A 25,762-nucleotide genomic window follows, 5' to 3' on the forward strand; every position below is an offset into this window, starting at 1 on the left:
GTGAAGACGCGTCGGGTGTGGGAAGGAGCCGGATTGTATGTGACGTAGAGTAGTTTGTTTTTCTCTGGAAACGTCAGGGTCAGACAAACCCTCTGGACAGACCCTACGCAAAGGTAGGGTCTGTCTCTGAAGACGATAATGCTGGGGTTATGTACGTGAACGAGACAAGCGGGTGACTGTCCTCGTGTAGCTCCATAGCACGGGGGGTAAAACCGCAGGCTTGTTGGTGGGCGTATTCGTTGCCCTCCATGGAAGCGTGAGAGGTGTCCGGATGAGTTGAATCGAACCGTTTGGGGAGTGGCTTTTTAGCACACGCAGTGCACGTCGGGATACCCAACCCGACTGGCAATTGCGGTAGGATTGTTGGGAATCGGTTAGTACCTTCCGAACCCCTGCATGAGTGAGAGCCAAGGCGATGCCTGCTTCTTCGGCGGCCATCATGTCTTAGATCTTCAGTGAGGCACACGCAAGAAGGTTGGTTCTGGCGGTAGCCACCATGATGGCGTACTAGTGCCTTTGATGTTGGGAGGCGCTAGTTTAGATAACTGCATGATCCCTACAGAGGGTGGTGTTGAGCGCTTGAGCCCGTGCTTGTCGGTGACCCTCGTCGTGGGAGGGGTTCGTATTTCTATGCAAAGGGAGCATCTTTAGTTCATGTCACCAAGAGTGTGGTAGTACATCAAGCGGAGTGACATTCTGTGCTGCCCAGCAAATCTGGAGAAGGATGCGGCGAAGGATGCGGATCTTCTGGTTAGAAAGATGGCCCTCTATAAGCTCTTCCACCATGTTGTGGAGCCCCGTGCTAAGCAGCCTCTCTGTGGACGCACTAAGGAGAAGAACAATGGCCTGCTAAATCACCTTTCTAATCATTGTATAAAGCATCTATATGTTCTTGCCGAGAAGAAGACAGGGGGTGGATGTAAGTGATTCTCAAGAGGACAAAAGCCTGAATTTATTGAAAGGTATCGGATTCCTTGAGGCCTCGCTTCTTGGTGGCAACTCGCCTGATCATGTATATAATTTGATTGATGCTGTGTTTGAGGCGCTGCCGCGATACGTCACTCTTGGTGTTGGCCTGGAGATGTACGCCCAGGATCTTTATACTGGGGCTTAGAGTGATGGCCTGGCCATCACGAAGTATTTGAACTTGTTCCTTGCATGTGTCGTTTGGCGTCAGGGCAGGCGACAAGGAGCTGGGATTTTGTACGTGAACACTGAAGGCCACAGGCTTGAGTACTTTGGCGTACTAGAAGTGAGATGCAATGCGTTGTTGCGAGCTTCCTTTAATTTTTGTAACTCCTACCACACGCGCAAGGCACGCACAGGGCCGCTAGACGTGCCGTTGATGCAGCGCACAGCGGTGCGTGAGGTCGCGTGACGCTATCCTGCGGCATTCTGCAAGAATGCAGGGGGTAAGCCCGTACATGTGCATGGTGAGTCCACCACCTGTCTTCCCCGTCTTCGCGTGGGCTCGTGGCTAAATCGGTAAGACAACGGGCTTTCGCTTTGTTAAGGTATTAGTTCCAGGTTCAATTTCTGCACGTGCCAGTAAATTCTTTGGTTTATTCGCGGGAATTTTCTGTAGACACCAACGGTCGCGAAAGAACCCTGTTGAAAATTCCATCAACCAACCATCAAGATTCATTGCTGGAAAGGTTGATTGCGTTTGATGGTCGCCTTGGAAAGCTTGATGTACGTAAGAAACTGTAATGGAAGCTGCTGGAAGGAGACGCTGGAAGGTGCTGGCAGGCATGATGGCATGCCTGCCAGCACCTTTCAGCACCTTCCAGCACCTTCCTCCATGCTGGCAGGCTTGCGGCGCAATGGCGGCAGATGTTTGCGTGACGGCAAGCTTGACTGCTGAATTGACGATGGAAAGGCATTTTCTGAATGAATGACGGCAGAAAGCCAAAACTTATACGAGAGCGAAGCGCTTGTAATAACAGAAACATAGCTTTGGCATTGACCGTTGCGAGAAAATTACAAAAGCTGCCTTTTTGAAAAGGTGTTGCCGAAAACTTCGCACGCACGCTGCGCGATGACGGCAGATGTTCGCGTGACGGCAAGCTTGACTGCTGTACTGATGATGGAAAGGCATTTTCCGAACGAATGCTGGCAGCAAGCCAAAATTCATTCGATAGCGAAGGACTGATATAATAACAGAAACATAGCGGTGGCATTGGGAATTTCGAGAAAAAAAAAAACAATAACTGCATTTTTGATAAGGTGCTGCTGAAAACTTGGCATATTAGAGAAAAGCTACTTTGATTAGCGCTTCTTGTTTTTAAGCCAGAACTTGGAGGGCTGGTATGAAACTGTATGCCCTTTATTCGCCGTTTTTGGTGTAAGGATGGCAGTGCGGACCCTTACGTTGAAAACATGGGCAGCTTTTTTTCGCTGCGACAGGGTCAAACCGTCAAACCGTACGTGTTCATTTTCGCTGCGCTGAGCCCGGGGACAGAACCGTCCGTGGCATGGCTTAAATTGTACGCGGCAGACTACGGGTCTAGCGCTTCGCCGATCCTCCTTAGTTGTAATCAGCTGCCTTGAGACAGATCTAAGCACGGTATTATTACACAACATAATTTTAATTCCGGGCGCACATGCCATTTCCCTCTATGCCATTTCACTCATAGCTACGTAGGCTTTCGTCGGGGAGAACGGGGATGTGCGATATCTCTTTTAGGTTGAGATAGCTGGCTACACTTCTCAAGGTCAGCCTCGTTTAGGAGACTGGTGCGTGCCCAAGAAGCGGTATGACTGCCGGAATGGGTTATATACGAGAAGCAGTAAACATAACTCACAATATTTATGCATTCATGGGCGATTTAGATTGATAGACCAACTAAATGGCACTTTTTCGAGGTCGAATTCCGATTGTAGCGGTGGTGCAGTGGTGACGCGCTCGTTTTTTGTTGCACAGTTGGTGGTTCGATCCTCCGGTGGTCTGTTTCTTTTTTTTTTTTTTTTTTTTGCTGACAGCACGATATGATTTTTTTAACGAAAAATGTGCCTGTTTTTGGTAGTTTTTAACCAAAAGTGATTTCCCCCAAAGTGATGTCGGAGGTTTATTCCACAACTCAATCGCTCATATACAGGATAGCCCAACAAACTCAACTTTTTGCTGGGTATGGCAACCTTATATTTCTATTTACATTGCTTTATGTGTCTATGTTCAAGCCAGAATTTGTTTCGACGCATTTTGTTCACTTCGCGCCGTGTATGAACTGCGTTACGAAAACACCAAGGCTACAGCCGAAACCGAAACCCCGGCCTCAGTACTCCACTGCTCCATCCAGCAACATCGCCACGCCATCACGCCGCCGCATTCCTTTCTTCCTGGCCGCCGAGACGGTGGAGTTGTGCGCGCTTGTCGAGTGGCTTTGTTGTGGTTGTTTTGAAGACAGCGGATTATTGTTTCGACGAAGATATGTCGCCTGTGATTTAAGGTAAGTGACTAGTCAAGTTTTTGCACTTTACTTGTGTATTTAACAGGGCAGGGCTCTTCCGTTCCGTGTTAGACGTTTGCGTCGTCGGTTAGCCCTAATGTTTTTTGACAGCGACTGATTTTGAGGGTTACGTAGATCTGCCTTTCGACCGCGGATATTGCGTGCGGGACTAGAAACAGTAGGGCTGTTCGATTTACAGTCCCGGACTCACCGCCGATTCCCTGAAAGCAGTCAGGCATTCGATTTTCTTGTGTATCCTTATGGCTTCGGGGAATCATCGGACTCCGGCGGAATATCCGCGGTGAATTCGAGTCTGTAAATCGAAGAGCCCTATTGTTTGTGCCGTTTGTAGGCTTTTTGTTGAGCGAAGTAGGACCATACTGCTACGTTGGCTAAACGGTTTGGTGCTCGCAACAACCGATCGCCAATACGCGCGGTCGACCGCTCCAGGTTGAGTTCGCAAGTTTCTTTTTTTTTTTTTTTTGGTGGGTAGTTCTTTTTAAGGAATTGCAAATTGTTCTTCGCATCATTTTTCGTACCTGGACTGGAGTGGTACGCTTTAGGTAACTTTTAGCCGAGGCACATAGCAGTCTACACTACACTGCAGGGATTGTCATTTTTCAAAGCGGTCACTCAGAAAAGTGCACTGGTACAAACAAGGCTCTCTGCGTTCAGATTGAGGGTACGATGGCTGAAATTGGCGTCACACTCGCAAGCCCCGCATGTGCAGTGAATGTTTGAGTGTTCCAATCGTTCGATAATCGCATATATGTTTGTGCATGTGCATCAGTAGCACCAAAAACGTTCATTCAACCCGAATTTGCTACCACGTCGAAACTACACGCGTATCGTGCGTCTGGTGCAGAGGTATAAGCAATGCTGGCCGCACGTGGGGAGCATTTAAGCACTGCAACATTCACTACCGTCTCCGAATAATTCGCGGCCACGCGTGTTGCTCAGTTAAATTTTGTATTGGGCTCTCATTCTGTGGATGAGTGCACCCCGCACAAGAGCAAATGCTTCAAAAAAAAAAAGTGGGTCTCCTCTGGACTGGTTAAGGCCGAAGGTCTCTTTCTAGTAGCTTGTGTACATAATTGCACAGCAAATAATACACTCTAACACGACTTGATGTGAATAAATATAGTTCTAGAAAATATGCCGCTAGAGAATAGATGGGAGAACAGCCTTTTCTAGATGGTTAGATCACACTGAAAGTTTTTTCTTAATTTTTCAGAAGAGGATAACCTCTTTCTCATCGCAATAATTTTTTAAGCACTGGCTATTGTCATTATTGGCAGTAATGCATTATTGTCATGTTTCAAATTTTGCGGCCTATACCAATGTGTATCATTTTTGAAAATCGTTTCAATGGGTTTGATGTCAATGTGAGCACAACCTTAAATCTGGTTCCCTATGCTTCCCTAAGACATCGCGGCCATTATTAAGGACTAATTAGATTCATGTTTTGAAGGAAAAAAATTGTTGCCATGATATTGACGGTACCAGCTGAAAACATGCACCGACGCATCATGTGGGCTTCAAGCACTGCGTGGGAAGAATTATTGAACCTGGTTTAAGCTGCAATCACCTAGAAGAGACTTTAGAAACAAAAAAAATTGCTTCACTTGTATTGTTGTTCAGCAGTTCATCACAGCCTTTCCAGCCTCCTTTGGCAGAATTGTTAGGCTGTGTATAGCGTTCCGTCTAGACGGAACGGCAACTGTCACTAAAGTTCCGTCCGGAGGAGACACAACTCGCGTTGAGAGCAGTCTTTCTTGATTTTTACCCATCCAGCAAAACAGCTACCGCTCACTGACTAGCCAGAATCACTGATAATTATTAATCATTATTAATAATTACAGATGATCGGACTAACTCTAGCTCAATCTGGACAGATCTCCAATCGCCACCCGACGCCCGCTTCACAATATTTCAGCGAGAGCAGTCGGTCTTGATTTTTACCTAACCGGCCAAACCGCTTCCGCTCACTGACTAGCCAGAGTCACTGTTAATTATGAATCACTGGTAATAATTAGAGGAGATTGGGTGTAACTGGCGATGGCTACGTCGGCCTTGGCTCCAGTGAGAGGGAGCGGCTCGGCCGCTTGAGTAAAAAACCAAGACCTACTGCTCTCATCGCGTGAATTGTAAAGCGGGCGGGAAGTTTTGCTATTACAAAACGCTAACCACGGCCACACACACACAAAAAAAAAATGGTGCGAGAATCGAACCAGGGCCTACAACGTTCGTAGTCAGCCGCGGAACCACTACACCAAATCCCAGAATGAGAAATGGCGGCTAATTGGCTGGTTTTGATTTGGCGTTCAGTCTGGACGGAACTTTAGCAGTTTTTAGCATTCCGGCTGGATGGAACGCTAGGCACTCCCTAATTGTTAAGGCAACGTTATCATCATTTAGGTCTGCGCTTTGTCACAGAATCGTAGAAGCAATTTGCCGTATAGCAATGAGAGAGCTTATCTCGGCACCTTTTTACGCATACATGAACTGGTCATAATGAACGGCATCTACTTCCAAAGAGAGAATTGAGTTAGAAGCTTGATCGTTGACATTGTCACTATGCTGTGATAGTCACTTCAGCCATCCTTACATCCAGGTAATGTGGTATTTTAACGTTCTCATATTTTCGCTTGGAGTGTGAAGAACACCTTGCTCGACACCTTAATATCGCATTTAGAACTTTGAAGGATTAAGGCTAATGCAACTTGCTTGTTGTTTGCCGCTCACTTCTATTTTGCAGGCTACTGACTGTTACACCTTGCAGTGGAGATCAGCTGGCATGCCCTACTTGGTGGATGGACCTATCTGGATGGACCTCTCATCAGATGTCACTGGCTGTTTTTCAGGTTGGTTGCAATAGGTGAGCACCTAGTTCTATACAATTGTAGTGCAACGCTATGACGTGCACTGTGAAATTCAGTAACCAGAACTTCACACTAAAAAGTTTTACGCCCAAAAGGGTGCTTCAGCTTGTCGCCGCAGGAGCACCCTAAAACCTGAATATTTTACACCCTTTAGGGTGCTTGGATTCTGTCGCCGCAGGAGCACCCTTTGTGAGGCACCCCAGAAGACAGGTGCCTTATAACACCCTTTTCGGCCTAAAAGTATCCTAGGGTGCTACTTAGCACCCCAATCTGTAGGAGCATCTTCTGCAAAAGCACCCACCTAAAGGGGTACAAAAAGGGTGCGTCATCCTCGGTTCACAAATGGTGCAGCAGGTGTGAGACCACATATTGCAATTATAACACACGTATAAAGTATGAAACATTCGTGCTTTCCAAGCTCGGTTTTTTGAGACATTCCATTGAAGCTCAACGTCAGCTGATATTTTCCTTGAACTTGTGTCACCGATTGTTAAAACATCAATTTAAAGAGTCAGGAGCCACATCTCAGTACAGAGTTATAACTTTAGAGGTAGTTGATTATCCAAAACTTCGTAAAAAAACAATTATATGTTCACTTTGCCGAACTGCAGTACACATCCTTCGAGCTTCACTGCACAGCCTAACCATGCTGTGCAATGAAAGCAATTAGGTGTGCAACACTTCCACCACACAAAACTTCCTTCAACCTTAAAACTCTTGGCTTCTCAGTGTTGCATCAAACTTCCACTCAAGGTAGCTACTTGCAATGTTTAGTGCCTTATTCTTGAGCTGAGCAGGAAGGTTCAATATGAAGGAAGACCAAATGCAAAATGTATAGTTTCCTCTGTAAAGCGGGTCATAATATAGTTCCCTCCATACTGCGGCTCATAATCTACTTATAAAAGTTGGGTACCCAAGCCATTTATTTTCGTTTGCATTATTATTTTTGCTTTACGAAAAAATATTCATATGGTACAGCACTTGCAAGGTTTGGTGGTATATGGAGTTTTAAAAGCATACCTTTAGACTAAATGACCCCACATAGCAATAACAAGAACTGCAAACATCCCAGAACAATGCATAGAAGTTCCCTGGTGAAGCCCATGGTTGAAATGTAATGTCATTGTTCATAAAACATTATTTTATCATGAGGCTAGCTTGTACATGGTGCCTTGCATTATGTCCCTGCCGGTGGATGCGGGGTCATTTGTCACTGTTGCAAATGAAAAGCCAACAGCCAGGGCCCATTAGTTTTGGCTAGTATTACGAGGTGCCTCACGGCAAGCATTCTACGTCGATAGACTTTTTTAGAGTTGACTAGAACTGAAATCGGCAAAAGATTCCCTACAAAACATTCAGTCTATCCGCAGCTTTAGGGTTTGCTAATTTCCATATTTGGGTTTCTTCTGCCTTTCTTAACAACATTTTTCTTTTGATAAGAAAGTGCATAACCAAAAGCAAAAAGCTTTTCTGTAAACCTTTGGTAGCTATATAATTGTTACAAAATATTTTACTCTAAATATGGCAGCTTAAACTGAGAATATTTGCATTTAAAAACATTAAAATAAGTTTAAATTGATAATAAATTTTTAGCTGTTTTTACGCAAAACTGTACATGGGATATGAAGTGCACCACAAGGAGGGCTTTGGATTAGCCTTAGCAAATTTGGGACATTTAAGGTGCACTGAAATCTCTACACATGCGCTTTTTCACTTTCTGTATCCACCAGGAAAATGGCTGCCAATTTAGACAGCGATTCTAAATAGTAGTTGACGTGCATTTTAAAATAATCTCAAACATTATAGCCGCAAAATAAATTTTTACAAGTGTTAGACATTGCCTGGTACACCAGACATTGGACTACATTGTCAAGAGCTTTGACATCTACAATGACGTCTACAAAGCAAGCTTATACTGGTAGAATGTTTCATACCATAATTACTGTGTGTTCAGAGCTCACGTGTGAAGTATGGATACTGCTGCTTCAGCAAGAACCGAGGATGAGCACCCTTCCTGGTTCTGAAAAAAAATAACAGAGAAAATGCCTTAAGCAGGATTCTGAAACAGGGTTGAAAGAAACAAGAATGAACAAGAAATTCTTTCAAAACATGTAAAGCAATGCAAACAAATATTTATTTCAACTTCATTTCTACAAAAGACCACCTCATGAAGACTGGTAATGGGGTATTGGCTCAAAAAAGAGCAGAGAGCACTTATATAAATGCTACAGGGAGCCTTCGCAGCCAAAAATTGTTTGAGCACCTAAACTAATCACTGTTCAACAAACTCATAAAAAATGTTTGAATGCATAAAAAACCAGTGGTAAACACAGGAAACAGTTAAAACAGAATGACGGCACAAGTTTGTCCCGTCGTTCTCTTCTGTGTCCTGGGTTTTCCTATGGTTTTTCATCCATTCAAACATGTACCAGCTAGCCCAGTCCAACGCCTTGGTATCATAAAAATATGGATAGTCAATCCTTACAGAAAGTTGAAAAAAAAGAAAGTATAAAGTAGGTGACAAAATTAAAACGACAGCAAAATGGTTGGCTTTTAATTTTAAATGATAATATAAAAAATAATGGCATGAATGAAAGTGAGCAGCATGCGAAGTACCGTGTTGCTAGCCCGAAATTCCACTTTGAAGCAAAATGTCCGCTTTCAACACTACATAGGCTAAACATGCAATGAGGCATTCCTTTAGGCACACAAAATATACCATAATTGTTAAAAAAGCAACGAATTAGTTGAAAAAACCTGACCACAACAAATTGGAATTAGTGACTAGATAGTTTCAGAAATACAGCGACATCATATAAAAATATATGGTTCCCATACAAAGATTGATCATAAGAAAAATTCAGGACTACATTTATCAGACTGGCATCAATGTGCACAGCAGCTTAATGAAGGAAGACGGTCTTCACTAAAAACATGTTAATATTGAGAGCTCATGTGCTTCCCTGCAAGTTGGGTGTGTAAACCCACTATCTTAACTAACCCGCCTAAATCATCACTTTATAGACATTGAGGAATTTTACGAATTGGTTTATTGTAGCGAAAGGTCTAGTTTATTTCCCTATTTTTCTTGGCATTTCGTGTCTAATTCTAAATTTGGTGACTAGACAGCTTTTACTATGGTCATGCACTGGTGACAACGAATATTTGATTTTACTTTAAAAAAATTTCAGTTTTGTTTTATTGCTCACCAGCCAACGATCTAAAATATCAGAGGCGCTTAAAACGTATGTTGGCATTTCCTTCCTGCACTGATGTACAACTAATCATGACTTTTACCATAATTTGTTCATAAATCGTAATATTTGGAAAGTATTCAGCCGAATGAAAATGTCATTTCAGAAGCATGCACAATCAACAAGGCCTCAATGACTCTCACGACGTGGTCCACTTGTTTCTGTCACAAATAACCTGAGGCAGACACATTCCATCGAAGACGAAGGTAACATGCCCTCTTGGGTGATGAATATTTAAAAATCCTTACGAGTAAATTTGCTGCTGAGCACGCGAAATTGTGGCATTAAAACAAAAGATCCCTCTGCGGCATCTTTCACTGGGAGGAGCACTTGACCACAAACTTTGAGAAGCTGGAAAATGCTCCATGAGCAGCTCCAGCCAGCAGAAACGATGCAGGACACAAGTTGGTAGGCGGACCGTTGGTATCCTGCGATTGTGAAGATATTTCTGTTTAGTATATGCTCTTTTTTTGTACCACTGTTTATTTCACCTTTAACAAGCAGCTGAACTCCTTAAAGTTCGCATAATAAAATGCTGCAATGCGGAACAGTTAGCAAGGTTACCTCAATTTTGCTTTTCTACGATTTAACATAATGTAGGTAATCTGCACACAACTACAATCAAACTACAATTTTCACCTACTTCACTGCTAACATCAACGTTTGACTGCTCAAGCACAAATACAGGTTAGACATGTGAGCAATCTGCTAAACTTATCCCCACAAACTGAACAATCAGGCATCAGAAATCAGCAAGGAAGGAGGTGTCACCTCTAAATGGCACTTTTTTCGTTCAAAACATACACAACACCTGGAAGCTTGAAGCGTGAGAGGGGGTCTTTCATGCTGACAATGTCAGAACATAGCTTGCTAGTGGCCACGTGCACGATGTGCACAATGTGTTTCTTGAAAATGCGTGCAAAAGCTTGATTGATGTGTTGGACGAGAATTGCCGCACGTTTTGACACAGGCCTTGTGGACGCTTGTGCCTGCTAATGTCAATGCGGATTCCTGCTAGTCACCCTCTTCGCTTCTTTGTGAATATAATGCTTTAGGCAGCCACAAGGACTGCATCAAAACGTGCACCAATTTGATGCAGTCAAATTGCTGCATGTTTCAAACTCTCGCACACATTTTCAAGAAACGCAATGCATACATCGTGCATTTGCTAGCAATAGCAAGCTGCGTTCTGACATTGTCAGCGTGAAAGACACCCTCTCACGCTCCAAGCTTCCGGGTTTTGTTTATTAGATTCCATGCGCTGAATGCAAATCAGTGTACATTGGCGAAACGGGTAATCTGCACAGAAGATTAACGCAGCACTGGAACGAAGTGAACAAGGGCCATGCAAAAACAAGTCCACTGGCAGAGCACCGTGAGAGGACGGGACACGTGGTCGACTGGAACAAGATAAAATTACTGACAACTGAGTGCAATCTATCTTCTCGATTACTGCTCGAGTCCCTCATCATTCAGACGACGCCCAACATTATCAACATAATGGATGGCAATCTGCACCACATCTATGCAAACTCATTGCGCCTCGTAATGCCCAATATATAGCTTCGTTTTCCACGACACATGCTCACCGCGAACAAGCACCAAACCGTTAAATGGCTTTCGTGACTTGGTCAGTGACCTACGTTTCATCCCTGCAATATGCTTTTACCTGCCTACACGGCATTCCGTGAAACACTGGACTACACCACATGAGCCATTGCTGTTCTTAACCGGCACCAGAGTATATAACCTTTCACTACTGCTATGAGATAGACCCATAAACGCACTTCAATATGGCCTTTATATTTAGCTCTTGGAAAGATTGTGTATAATTTCACCTTTATGTTGCACCTGCTACAGCAGCTGGTAATATACCAAAAACATGAAAAAAAACGGTGGTTTAACACGCCAAAGCTACACTTGGGATATGGGGAGCACTGTAGTGGAAGGCTTCGCAATAATTTTGACCACCTGGGTATTTTTGTGCACACCGAAATCTCAAAACACGGGCGTCTTAACGTGTTGCCTCCATCTGAAAAGCGGCCACACCAAGCGGTATCTAACCGACATTCGCCTCCACAGCACACCACCGTAGCCACTGCAGTGGGTTAAACATATGAAATAAAGCGAATTTTGGAGTGCAAATGCAAATATTATTCACACGTCTTATTTTCCCAATCGAACTACCTTTTGAAATCCACCATGCAATCCCCCCTCCCCTACCGGCCTACCAAAACACCTTTGTATCAAGAGGTAATCAGGCTGTTGTTAATGAACGAAGTATTTACAATTCGAGACTTGCCGCCGTTAAAGTCATACACTGTGTTTTAGAGATAAGCGACATTAGCCATTTGCAGCACCAGGAGTTAATTGTGTTAAGATCAGATTGAAAGCATTGACGGTAGTAGTTGAAAGAAATTGTGTGATAAATTACAACATCATCTGCAAATAGACCTACATGGGAGGACATGCAACATGAAAGATAGACAGGACCAAGCAACCTGCCTGGGGGGACAACAAAGTGGCACGAGCAAAAGAAGTATATAGTTATTAGAAGTAAACTGCATTTGAGAAGAATGAAAATCTTTCGCTCAAGTGAGGACATTAGGGTGAAGTTTGAGAAGTAGTCTGTGGTGTGCAATGCGATTGAATGCTTTAGCAAAATCGAGAAAAACTACCGCAGTTTGTAAGCCTGCGTCAATGGATCAATGTAGATCGTGAACAAATCCTGAAAGTTGTGTTTCTCAAGTAACCCTTGTGAAAACCGTGGTGATACTCGAATGTGATATTGTGATTTTATAAATAATTAGTGACCTGAGAGTGGATGAAATGTTTCCCGACCTTGCATATGGTGCGTGTTAGGGAAATTTAATGGTGAAGTACCGCCTCCTGATTTAAAGATTGGTGCTACCTCGACTATCTTCCAACCATTGAGAATAGTGCCTGTCATGAGAGACTGCGAAAAAAGCGCTGTCAGAATTCTACAGACTGCGGGATGTACTTTTTGGTATAGTATATAATACCAGTATGATCTGAAGTAGACCAGTTTGTATTGCAAGTTCAAAACCACATCGAAAGATCCTAAATGTTTGATTGCTTGATTACATACGAATACTTGCTTCAAAGTCAGTTCAATTTCTCTTCTTGCCCTTTAGTCATTGGCCCCAGATTCTCTTCAATTTCTCTGCTAAGCAATGACACGCTCCAAACGCACAGCACTGCTAACAGGTATACATCATGGCAGGTTCCACAACATGCAATAACAAACCTGAAAGTACATAATCGGTGGGTGCACCGATATGGCAGCAGTGCCTGGACCGATGTGTCGAGCAAATGCGCTGACTTTTGAACGGGTGGTCCAAGCGGCCAGATGATGGAAGAATGACCATTCGTGGCAGCAAACCGTACGGAGCACCAACGAAAGGCCAGGCAGTACTTGGGTACAGCAGGTGCAGTGTCGGTTGGCCAAGAGAGGCCCTGGCAAAGCCTTTGAAACTGGACTGGAAGGCAGCTGACCCAGGACAGCCAGCAGCAGCACATGCAGGTGCATAATCTGTGAGTGTGCTGACACTTGTTGAAATACAAGAAGAGCACACACAAAGCACGAATGCTTACATCAAGTAGATTTTTAATCGTTTAAAGACAGTAACCTCCAAGGCACTAATAAGAACATTCCCGGAATACCCTAAGTGAAATTTAGGTCACAGTAAGAATGTATTTATTAGGCCCGCAGGTACTGTGAGTGGGGTATGCATGATATATGCAAAGATCACTGCTGAGCTAATTTGCATGTAACGCATGCTAGCAGCTCATCTGTATCCCTTGCTTTCAATCGGAACTGGTGTGTGATAGTTGAGGCTCCTCCATTTCAATGTCTGACTTGTATCTGCACGTTCAATTCTCCAATATAAATCGAGTTGAGTGAGTGCCTACAGCTTTCTTGTTAGTCTCTGTATGGCCTGCGGTTTTGCGAAAATGAGAACTTGCGAATTCGCTCAATTTTCTGCACTAATTTAAACAATACATATGCCTCCGATACTAAGCCACAGACTTCCCTAGAGCTACTCTGACGGAATCGGCAGGCGCCTCGTAGGCGTTGTGAAATCTCCCCCACTACCCCGAGACTATGCTAACTCCCTGCGAGGCCACATGCGCGCATTTCACCTTTAATTTGCACGTACGTGAATTCTTCGCGGCCCGAAGACCGTGAGGCGTACGGTCGCCGGTCTCGCGAGCGCAATAGCAGCGAAGCGCACTGCACGGAATTCGTGTAGGAAGGGAGATTTCACAACACCTACGAGACGCCAGCCAAGAATCAAGTGTACGCTTTTTCACATGCACTTCCAGGGAACCTCCTGTTAATATTATTTCTTGGTATATCACGGGTATTCACAAGAGAGGACTAATCACAGCGTTGTGCCACTCACGCGAAATTGCGACTGCGATCTGCAACCGCAAAGGCACTGTTTGAGAGACACATAAAAAAACGCACCGGTGTTAAAGATCCTTGCGTGATGTGAAACTATTAGCAGCCGTGTACCACAGCGCGAGCATCGTAGCCAAGGTCTAGCTTCAGCGCAAATTGATGCTGACTTCTGCGGAAACGGTGGACTGGGCGCCACACAAGTATACTAACTCACGTAGGCTCTCAGAGCAAACGAGATGGGGGTCTTGCGAATTACTGACCCATAAACACCAGAACTCGTTCCAACCAAATACAGAATAATAAAAAATGCGCACTTACCCGAGCAAAAACGATGTTTTTAACGTACAATTCTCTTTCACTGTCGTCTTCATCTCGCGGACACACGGACACGCTTTGTTCTGATGCAATGCCATCCACTTTTGACGCGGCGCAGTATTTTATCCGGCGATGATCGTTCTTCCGGGGTCCCCATGTTCAACACACGCGTAGGTTGGAAGGGTAGACATCACCCATAAAGCTTTTATAACTATGATTTAAGCTTGAAATAGATAAAACTGATCAAATCACACCAGCAACCACTCGGCACAAAACGCCATGAAAAAACACACAAAAAGTGAGAGATAGTTGCCGAGCCTTCAAATGCAGCACCTCTATGTTTGACGAAAATTGTGTTAGTACTGTAATGTTGGTAATTATCTTTCTGCTTTCAAAGTCTGAAATGTGTTCATAACTTAAATTTAAGGTTTTTAAACACCAAAATTGAATACACATAACGTAATTGACATATATACTGATATTGTAAAGAGGTTTTGACGTTTGTTTTGGTTTTGTTTTCACGGCGGCCTTCTCAAGAGAGAAGGTGCGAGAAAACGAGCTACTTTGGGTTTAGGAAGAGGGCGGTAAATGTCGGCGTGATAGAAAGCAAGGAACAGGCGCTTACCCTGGTCGTAAAAAAAAGAGCTAATAAAACCCTCACCTAAAAATAACAGGTTCTACGAGGAATCGAACCATTGACGGACGCGTTAACACTCAGCTATCTCGGCGCGCGGTGTTTGGAGCGCCTAAAACAACTCCATACTTACGTAAGTTGTCAACGAATATTGTCGCTTGTGTCTAGTTTATGCTGCATTTTTGAAATTCTGGCTGTCCTAACGCTTGTTTCTCACGCACCGGTCTTGCAGACGAGGCCGCATTGCTAGCGCTGCAAGCGATCGAGCCAAAGCTCCCTTATTTGACTCGAGAAAAGCTATCGCAGTCAACCCGACCTTTTCTGCTCAAGCCACGGTAGCCACGAAATAAATGGAATGTGCCGCTAGAATTATGGCGTTGATAACGCTTGTTTGTCCGGCACCGTCTTGCAGACAAGCAACGTCGCGCTAATACTACAAGCGATGTCACTCCTGGCATGTCAGGCGCATCAAACCCGTCGTGTAAAACGACTGCTAACAGTGCGAAAACGTCTGAGTTTGTAACAAGTGGGGATTATTAGAAAGCGACCGAAGCATGCGGTGGCGGCGACGTAATAGGTACAGCAAACAGGTAGGCAGAACGGCAGCGACGAGCGAAAATGATTTTGCACGACCGCCCCCGTAGGCCTGCGCAAAAAAGGAAGATAGAACCCCTGCATACACACCCTCGAAGAAAGCTGTACAGCCGATTCAGTTTGTTGTGGACGAAGAGCAACCGAGGCTGCAGCCACAAACGATTGTGCTTGCCGTGGTATGAGCCAAAGCATATCTGCACATCATTATGTTATCGTCCGTCTGACTGTTACTTATTGAAGGGAAAATTCAGAACACAAATGTTGATGTCTAGCGTCTATGCCAGACATAGACGCTACTATTTAGGCCCTAAATACCACCTTCAGGGCGTCTGTCGGTTCTGTCTGATGGCGCGCTCGCGCCGCTGATTATGAACAAGGCGTCTGTTGGCGTTCACTGATCGTGTTGGCGAGCCGGTAAACGCCATCACGGTTAAACTACCTGTTGGAAGACTACGCTGTTGGGACGATAGAGTGCCGACAGAGCTTCTTATTGGCCCCACTAACGCCATCAAGGTTAAACTCCCTGCTGGAAGACTAGGCTATTGGAACGATAGAGTGCCGACAGAACTTCGTATTGGCCCCACAGGCGTGCTGTGCGCCCAACAAGAAAGTCTTGTTGGACGTTGTGCCCGGGGCATAATAATACGGGAACAAATTCTTACGTAAATTCGATTTCGTTGAGGACACCGATGCCTCGCGCACGGAGCAAGATATAAAGAGGAGCGCCGACTGTGGCCCAGAAAATTTATTTTGCTCGGGCCGATAATGTCCACGCGCCGCCGGCCGCCCAGCTTTCCCTTTGCTCTCTTCCTCCTTCGTTTGCCCTCTCGTCGCTGTGCCTCTGTACATGGCTCTTCCCTTCTTCGCACTTCCCAGAGGCGTCGTTTCTTTCGCAAAGACGCCTGTCGTATGCCAGTCCTACTATGCAGGAGGAATGCCTGCACGCGCGAAATTTAAACACCCGTGTGCAGCCGGAATAAGCGGCGCAGATAATCGCACGCCACCGCATACATGGCGATCGCTTATTCCCTATCGGTTGATTGATTGATTGTGGGGTTTAACGCACCGACGCAACGCAGGCGATGAGGCGCGCCGTAGTGGAGGGCTCCGGATTAATTTTGACCACCTGGGGATCTTTATCGTGCGCCGAAATCTCGTACACACGGGCGTTTTTGCTTTTCGCCTCCATCAGAAAAGCGGCCGCCGCGGCCGGGAATCGAACCCGCGACCTCGTGCTCAGGAGCACAACGCCTTAGCCACTGAGCCACCGCGGCGGGTTATTCCCTATCGGGGGGCATTTATTCTGACATTATGAAGACCCGCTAAAAATATTGTACTAACCCAGCAGATGTAAGACGCAACTGAACGACGACGACTTTAGAATCACCAAAGAATTAGCAAGAGTAATATGAAACGCCACAACATGCAGTCTAGCGTGATTATGCTTACGAAAAACTGATGCAGCGCAAAAATTACCCTCTGTTCTTGGCCCGCTCTCCGGCCGCCTGCTTAATTATTTATGCCGCTTCGGCGCACGAACAATGCTTACAAGGGTCGCTCGGAGTCTCCATCGGCAAACGGCAATGAGACACACATTTCTGTGCCAATTACTGAATTGGACGGCTGCCCTGTTGTAATAAGTGTACAAAAACACTGTCATCTTGATAAGGCACCCAAGAATATCAAACGCAACCTTCATTGTAACCCATACCGCAACTTACCGCCCGATGTTCACTGTCCCTCAACGGTCGTGTTATCTCGTCGATAACGCCGTGGACTCCAAAAAAATGCTACGATTTGTATGGGTGCAATTTTGGGCCTACGAGAGTTCCCGGCGTTTTTTTTTTCTTTAAGCGGCTGACCAGCAAAACAACCGGCTCGTCAAACCTTTTCTTTTGGCGAGTCATCACCACAGAGATATACGAACTCAAATATCGCGAAATGAAGGCTTGTGAAAAGACCGCACTGTCAGGGCCTCGATCTTGAGCAGATTGCTACGTCGCGAGCAGTCGCGGGTGATGTTATCGCGTTTCTGTTATTTTCTGATGAGCGTGTGAGTGCCGGTCCGTGTTCTAGGCACACTTTGTTTTGGACGTAAGCTGGAGAACGGCGAGAAAGCTGAGGCAACTTTTATAATCGCTAGTGATCAGAACCAGTTGCTCCTTTCGCCTTTTGTAAAACCTGTTAAAACACAGCCTAATTGGTGTTCACAAATTTACAAACGGAGTCACATTTTCGGCAAGCACTGCGCAAAAGGTAGTGTTTGTATAGCAGCCATATGTCTATATGTGCCCCTACATTTCGTTTTCCCGCCATGCAAACCAATCCTTAACGCATCTTTGCGTTGCCGTACGACCACTCAATTCCTTCGGGTTCGGGTTACCCAGAAGGTGCTGTCGAACAAGTTAATCAAGCCGTGCGAAGGAGGAGCGCAATGAACGCGAAGCGGCGCCAACGCAGGCCCAATCACGCCGTGCCCAAAATTACCGTCGCCGAAGCAGACGACAAAAGCCGACGGAATGCATTCCGCCAACGCGCCCGCCGGCGCACGGGGAACGCCGGCCGCTTAGCCGCCGGACCATTCGCTGCGCCATCTACATTGCGCTCCGCGAGTGATGGACATTAAGAGCCCGTAGGGGAGAGCGAAGTCGGCGCTCCTGTTTATCTTGCTCCGTGGCCTCGCGTAAAAGTTTATTTATAGGACTACAAGAGGCATTTTGTAGCCTTCCCTTCCCGTGCACCCAGACATCGAAACGAACCTTGTGATACACTCGAAGAAGTAGATTAGTGCAGAGTGGAATTTAAACATTCAGCACGTTTTGTGCAATTTACGAACAGCAATTTTAGAGCATTTCCCCTGGTCTATGTGGAGAGTTCATATTTAAACCTCTCAACGGGAGGTGAAATAGTGCAATGTGCGGTTTAAACATTCAGCCTGTTTTTGTGCAATTTTGCATGCTTGCATTCCCACAAACCGTTCTTTTAGGCACCCTAACGATAGGGCGCCGTGGTAAAACCCCAATCGAGGAGAAATACTTTTTAGCACCCCTTTAATGGTCGTAGCACCCTTTGAAACTGTTGATTACACCCCTGAATTTTGGCACCCTCGAGGTGGGGTGCCCGAGCAATATTTGGGCGCTTGAAAGGTGCAAAAAGGGTGCAAAATGTTCAGTAGACCCTTCTAGCACCTTAAAGGGTGTAAAAATGTTTAGATTTACACCCCTTAATTTGTGGCACCCTCATGATTGGGTGCCGGAGCAATGTTTTGGTCCCTAAAAGGTGCAAAAAGGGTGCAAAATGTTGAGTGCACCTTTTTAGCACCTTAAAGGGTGTTAAAAAGTTTAGTGTGTTGCCTAATTTGACCGAGAGTGCAGTGCTTTGGTCTTCCAATAGCACTGTATATATATGCTGGTCGGCATCTTCATTTCAGCAATTCATTGCTCTCCGAGTTTGGAATCAGTGAATTTGGATGTATTGTATTTAACGTCTTTATGTATTGTTTAACATGAACCTTTGCTGCCATTGTACATTGGACTGCTGAAACACAAGCACGAAGGTGGGAGTTCTTAGTAAAAAAGAGAACTAGGATGCACATGATGCAACATTTAGAAGTGACACAGCTGCTTGATATCCCCCTTTTCGTGCAGCCCACCGAATGCTCCTCTCCGCCTGTAAGAACGATAGCTCTCTTTTCCTCCGCCGCGTCGCCTGTGGTGCACGCTATCGGTGATGCGGTGGCGTCAATTCGGAAAGTGGCCACACAATCAGCCATCCGCGCTACAATTCTTGGTTCGGCTGTTGTGTTATTGCGCTTCATGCTTCACTTGAGACACCTTGCTGAACAGGCTGCAATCACATATTTATGTGGAGTAGATGCATGGTCCTTAACATGGGATTGCACTATTCAGCTTGTTTTACTGGAATTTTTGATTCTGTAGCGTATTCGTGACCTTTGGGCTTTTTCTGAAGGAACTTGGGGCTGCTGATGACGGCAGGCGAAAATATCAAGGTGGCGTGGGACAGCTTAATTTTTTCCAGGTTCGGCTCAATGTGTGATCAGCTTAGGAGCCAAACTGGGTTCACAAGTGACAACTTTTATTGGATCTTAAAGAGGGCCTTGAGAACAAAACAGTCCCTAACTTTCTGCATTCCATCAAACATCCCCCTCTCTCTCTCTAGAAAATTTGTTCTAAGGTTCTTAATGAGGTGGTTTGGTCAAATAAAAGGAACGATGGGTCATTTTGCCGCGCTGGATGTAGCAAAACATGCTGATGTTGTAGTGTGTTGTCAACCGACATGCCTAGGAACATGGCGCTGTTTGTCTGGTGGCTGTCTGTGACAATACGGATAATGAAGAACCCTACCTCTTACACAGTTGAGCACACTAAAATTCAGGTTACGGAGCCGGTCATGCTTCCTGTTCCCGGTAAAAAAATACCCTAAGGGGATAACGTCAGCCGTGGAAAGCCCCCGCAGGACAAACCAAAGGAGCCTGCAGGCTAATTCAGTGGCACCACCGGTTCAAGGTTCACAGCTTATATCAAGGCCGAAAATATGTCGACTTGGCAGCCATAAATTACTTTTTCCTGTATTGACATTTCGTCAGTAATCAGGCTGCAGTATGGTTCTTTTAGTGACCGCAAGCTTTGTCCCTCCACTTGAAGCCGTTCCTTTATTAGGTTTATTACTCGAGTCTCTTGCAGAAGGTCCGACAAGATTTTTAGTGTGCTTTGACACGGCAGCTTCAGCAGTTTTTTGCCCCTCACATGCTCGTATCCTTTACAAGAAGTCGCCTTCCACAACACTTTGCCGCAACGTGGGTTCCTGTCTAGTTAGCGCGCCTTATCACTATTGATAATCTGTTCCATGGCAAATTTGGCACACCCGTTCTCCTTCTTTTGCGGCTTCCGAAAGGGTCTTTAGTGCTTGCACAGCTCGGTTGTCCTCATAGTATTGAACTTTCTCTAAATTCATCACAAGTTTGCTGAAGTTTTTGCAAGCGTTCGTTTAGTCTGCACTTTCATCTCAAGACTGTGTGCGTTTCTTTTCGTCGCTTCAATGCATCCAACCAGGTTAATGTCATCTGGCCTTCTTCACTTTTCAATTTAACGTGTTCCTAACCTTCAACACACTCGCCTGAAGCTACATTTTTTTGCGCCTGGTATTCGCTGGCTGCGCTTTGAGCATAGGATTCTTCTAGACGAGGGTGTTTTGCTTCTTTCCCACCTGCTGCTAACGCATGTTCTCTTGAAATTCTCGGTTGCATCTTACTAAAATCCTTTCCCGGGAAAGGCATTGCCACCATGCGATGCCTTTTAGAGCAGTGCCGGTCAAGAGCACCCTTCCATGACCTGAAGGGAGTCCTAGCAGGATGGTTTCCACTTAATTTGTTGAAAATGTTCTTTTTCTGCAGGCTTTCTATTTTTATGGCAAAGAGGAAGGGCAGAAGCAAGGGACCACATCGGAGTGACCATCTCAGAATGTTTAAGGAGGTATGTGAAATGTGAATATACATTTGTTTTGAGTTGATCTGGATTGTATAAGCTTTAGTGTGTAACTCAGTTTTTTTTTTCTTTTCAGCTGCCCACCTGTTCGAAGATAGTCACCGTATTTGATATTTAATGATAATATATTCAACGTTAAAACCAAGTTTGTTTTGTGTAATATTTTTAAGCACCCCAGCACACACATCTAAGCTCTCATAAAATGGTTAAGTTTTCAGATCATTGTAGCAGGATAGCAGAAAAATGATCACGGCATGAATGGACAGAGCAAAACGCATATGCAAGCTTACTTATTTGCTGCAAATCTTATTTTATAAATTTATTCGCAAGAAATGAAACCAGTTTTTAATCAGCATTGCATAGCATCTTTCCTTTTCATGTCGTCATCATTTTTTGCAATTTCGCATATCTGCCATCATACTGTCACCCGAGCTGCCAGCATCGACGCTACCATTGCCATCAGCTACCGACGCATGCCGTCATCCATCAACCTGCCAGCATGCAGTCATCTGCCATCATCCATCACCCTGCCAGCATGCAGTCATCTGCCGTCATGCCATCATTAATTCCATTACCATAATCCACCATGTTGATTTTTGATGGATTCCATCAACTCCACATTTTCAATAGGGAACCCGTGGGGGGTAGAGGTAGAAAGTTTTACTTTAAAACTTTCATTGACGCTGCGACCGCGGGATTCGAGCAACGAACTCTTTCGCCGCAACGGGAGGTACGAAACGGGCTCCCGACGGTGCTATCAAGAGAAGACGCGTGAAGAGGACGACAAACGCGCCTTATAGCCTTCCTTTAAATTGTGCTGCCATGTTGAAGAGGCGAAGCAAACAGTGCATCATGGTGTTAATGAGCGCCGCCAGTTGGCGCCTCGATGCCAGCGCCTTCGTGTACGCGGGACGTGAAGCGTGACGTGCGGAGAAGCTTGTAAGGCAACGACCACAGAGTAAGATCGACGGCGGCTTGCGTATGCCGCACTCGGTTCGCTGCAGGGGACCGTGTGTTCACCAAACGATTCGCTGAAAACCAGTTTGGTTTCGTTCGCACTGACGGTTTGGGAGCCCCTCTCGTTTCTTTCGGATTTACGCAATGCTCCTACGCAAGTTCATATCGATGCACAATAAACATTCAACTACTTCTGTGAAGGCACATTTCACTTTCGTGTTTACCGGTTTCACCGAAAGAGGCGACAACCACATTGTTAGTTCTTTCCGATGCCACTGCCCCGGCGGGCGCTGCTTGTAATCCAAATTTCCCCGCTTTATACGCGTTTGCTCGGTCTGCCATCGTTGTTACTTTGTCGTGTTCTCAGTATGTTGTGCTCAGCCTTTGCCGATTTCCTCTTGGCCACGTACACACCTCCTGTGGGCCCGACGATGTGCTCGAATAAGTGATGTTGACGCGAACTTGCTACAAGGCTAGGCTGGCTAAAGCACGCACAAGGCCGGAGTCCACCGTACGCGAACCCACTCGGATTTCATTCGTAAAACAGTTTCCACAGAGCAACTGCAAACGCGTTCCATGGCGTTCCAGGCGTTCGATAGGGCACTTACATCGAAAGAATAAACCCCTCCTAAATTTTCACCGCGTTTGAACATAAAAAACATCAAGAAAAAAATTAACAAGAAGAAGCCCTTTGCGCACACTGCTTCATATAGTGCAACAAAAGAAAAACACGGAAAGAAACAATCAGCGTGCGGTCAATTCCCATTGCCCTACGAGTATATAAAAAGAAAGAGAAACTGTGTGCGTCAGAAATTTTCCCCGAAGTCTTGGTGGACCTTCAGCTTATGTGCGGACAGTGTAGCGGTAGCATGAGTAGTAATGTTTTGAAAATGTAGCTGCAGTGAGTCTGATACCGAGGTTGTAGGTTATAGCCGACTTAAGCAAGAGCACGACCACTGACTGGATGAGAGCGTGAGTGCGCACTTGATCGAGCAGCCGTGTCAGGAGGCTCGGCCACAAACTTAGCCAAAAGTAAAGGTTCCGATCGCTTCGGCTCAAAAAGATATCCCGAAGGTATATGTGGTTCTCACCGCAAGCAATTAGCGTGGAGGGCTGCCATACTCAAGTTTGCCATTTGCAAGGCTACCCTTTAATCCTACAAATGCGGCGCTCCGTTATGGTGAACGCGCCGCAGCAGCTGAAAAGGTTGCCCTCGATTAGCCCTCCCTTCGCTGGAAAACCATTATTTTCCGGCAAGAATGAAGCGCTTTCTCGCACGGATGGGCCCTGTTGGGGGTGTTTATAAACTCCGAGCCTTCCATGAGCCCTTTTGCACGTGCATAGACGAGCTTCACTTCGAAAGGAAGTTCCTTGACGTAAAATGAAATTTCTCGAAGTTTCCGCATGCCTAAATGAACAAAAATGCTGGGAAATAAAGAATGCCAGTCGCACAGGCGGAAACGGTAGCATTGTAGTTTACTTGTATACGTTGAACTTTTCATAGCAAAGAAACGGTTTTATTAGATGCGACGCATCTCTTCCTCTGAGGCATGTCCCTCCTGCGTCGGCGTCGGCGGCGTCCGGACGCCACCTGCGCATGCGCGACTCTTCCCCCACTCTTCTCTCCTACAGCTGTGCGCAACACTCTCACTCCGTCTCATTATCATAAATAACAGCTGCGTGCGCGCGCTTCGCTCGCTTCGCTCCGCTCCCGTCGCGCAAGTGCGACTCCCCCCACCCCCCCGTCCGCTCCCGTCGCGAAGCGCGCGAAGCGCGCACATGCTTGACTATCCTCTACTGTCTCCTCTCCTTCAGGCGCTGTGAATATAAAGCGGGTAGCGCGCTGTGGTGGTTCAGTCAGCGCTCGCTCTCGTTCGACTCCGTGTGACTTGCTTGACGACTTCCTGCTTGGCTTGATTCTTCCGATGAAGGCGTGATGGAAGCGACGGTCCCTTCAGTGAGTGGGCTGACACAATCCAATACCAGCGTCAGCGCAAGGGAATCAACCCAATGGAAACGCCAATTGAACCCCCCGATGCGTCGCATCACATCAGGGTTCCCTCGCGGGAAGATGGGCGTAATTTTGACTTAACCAGCATTTCTCGTTGCTGGTTGGTATAATAGGTAGGGAACTTTACAATTGGCATAAATTAGTATGACCGCTACTTTTTATGCGAGGAGCCGCCGGCCGCACTGCGAGCGAAGCGAAGCTGCTAGTTTGGGGATTAGCCCCATCTGACGGAGCGCGCCGTCCCTACACGGCAGTCTTTTGGCACGCCGGCTGCCATTATCTCCGCCGCCGATGGGCAGGTCGTATCTATAAAGCCTGTTGTGGTGCGAACACGCTTTTTACGATACAGGCATAACTGGCATTACGATACAGGCAATGTAGAGTGGTTATACATTATATACTTTTTATTTCCAACACCGCCAGCGCTAGCTCGTGGCCTAGTGGTGTGGAGCACTAGGTATGTTCTTTTGCAAGTCGCAAGTTCGAATCTCGGAGGGTTTTTCTTGGTTTTTCTTGCAAGTTGATGTCTTCGTTTTCAGACCATGTTTTCTATACTAAATTCCCCATTCTTGAGCCGTAACGCTCATTGCTACACGCGTGAGTTCGCAGAACGTGTGTAGACTGATGATGTGGCGCTAGCGAGTTCTCGTTGGCGTGCTGTTGCCATAAACACCGACTGCTTCCGGGCAGTGGGCACAGGCCAGCATCAGCACAGCCTTGGCCTCGTGCGAACATGCATTTTAAGATACAGGCATGAGTGAGGCAAACTTTAAAGATGGGGGAAAAGCGCGTGGGCTTTTAGCGTCGGCGTTGACGCGGAGGACATTTATCCACTGCGTATGCGTCGGCTATAGTGACTGCTACGATTCCAAGCCGTCCTGGTAGGCTTATCGGAGCCATGTTGCAGCCGACAACATTACAGAAGCGTAGTATGGCGATTATTGAGATAGCGACAATGCCCATTCAACGATAACGTCGGATGTCAAGCCTGTTGTTTTACAGTATTGAAACCGAATCTTGTTGGAATGCTAGTCTTGGACATCGCCCAATCACATAACACCTTTACGTGACGTTACTGAGGTTAGTTGGCGCAGGCACCGCACAGCGTGCAAGGTAGTTCTTCTTCGTTCAGGCTTTATAAAATAAATACCACCTCATTGCCAGGATAAACGATTAAAAGTGCGTCTGTTTGAGCCAGTCTACACAGTGCAAGCGAAAACGGGAGCTTGACAAATTCACTTCAGTGTTAAAGAATACCGTACAGGCCAGAGGCACGAGCAGGAAAGGCACAAAGTGCTAACACCATCAAATATATTATTCAGTACACAATGCATGCAGCCACTGTGCAAACAAACAAAGAAAGTATGACAACACTGGTTGCCAGACACAACTAAACATTACCTTCTAATAAATCAAGAGAGCTCAAAAATTGCTCGCGTGTATTGTTTTAACTGTTCACTTTGCGGAAAAAAAGAAAATTTAGATATATTGGTAGAAGCGAACAAAGGTATTAATGACAGGCAGCGGGAAAGTGTAGGGAATCGGAAGTACGATACCCCGTACAGTTCCACTGCCAGGGCCGAAGGGTATTGATAAAGGGAAGCTTGACACTCAAGCTCAAGATTTGAATGACGGAGCAGTTGTAGGTGTGCATTGCCGGACACAAAGTTAAGTTTCATTGTCATTGTTTATTTGCATAGTTTTGGTGCGCGAATTCGTCGTCATAGGCATCGGAG

At 45.8% G+C, this 25,762-nt stretch overlaps 2 long non-coding RNA genes across 2 annotated transcripts; one reads left to right on the forward strand and one right to left on the reverse strand.

The window, feature by feature from the left end:
* The first annotated feature begins 3,349 nt into the window (after positions 1 to 3,349).
* LOC144137984 (uncharacterized) lies at positions 3,350 to 21,203 on the forward strand. Its single transcript, XR_013315794.1, has 4 exons — positions 3,350 to 3,449; positions 6,208 to 6,313; positions 20,968 to 21,046; positions 21,135 to 21,203. It is a non-coding gene; the product is annotated as an uncharacterized LOC144137984 (long non-coding RNA).
* LOC144139119 (uncharacterized) lies at positions 8,455 to 14,589 on the reverse strand. The gene is made up of 3 exons (XR_013316059.1): positions 14,330 to 14,589; positions 12,854 to 13,096; positions 8,455 to 10,013 (listed from the first exon to the last, which is right to left on the reverse strand). It is a non-coding gene; the product is annotated as an uncharacterized LOC144139119 (long non-coding RNA).
* Positions 21,204 to 25,762: the final 4,559 nt, after the last annotated feature.

This window comes from Haemaphysalis longicornis, unplaced genomic scaffold (genome assembly GCF_048455015.1).
Source record: "Haemaphysalis longicornis isolate Haplotype H1 unplaced genomic scaffold, Haemaphysalis longicornis Haplotype H1 scaffold_5, whole genome shotgun sequence".
NCBI classification, from domain to species: domain Eukaryota; kingdom Metazoa; phylum Arthropoda; class Arachnida; order Ixodida; family Ixodidae; genus Haemaphysalis; species Haemaphysalis longicornis.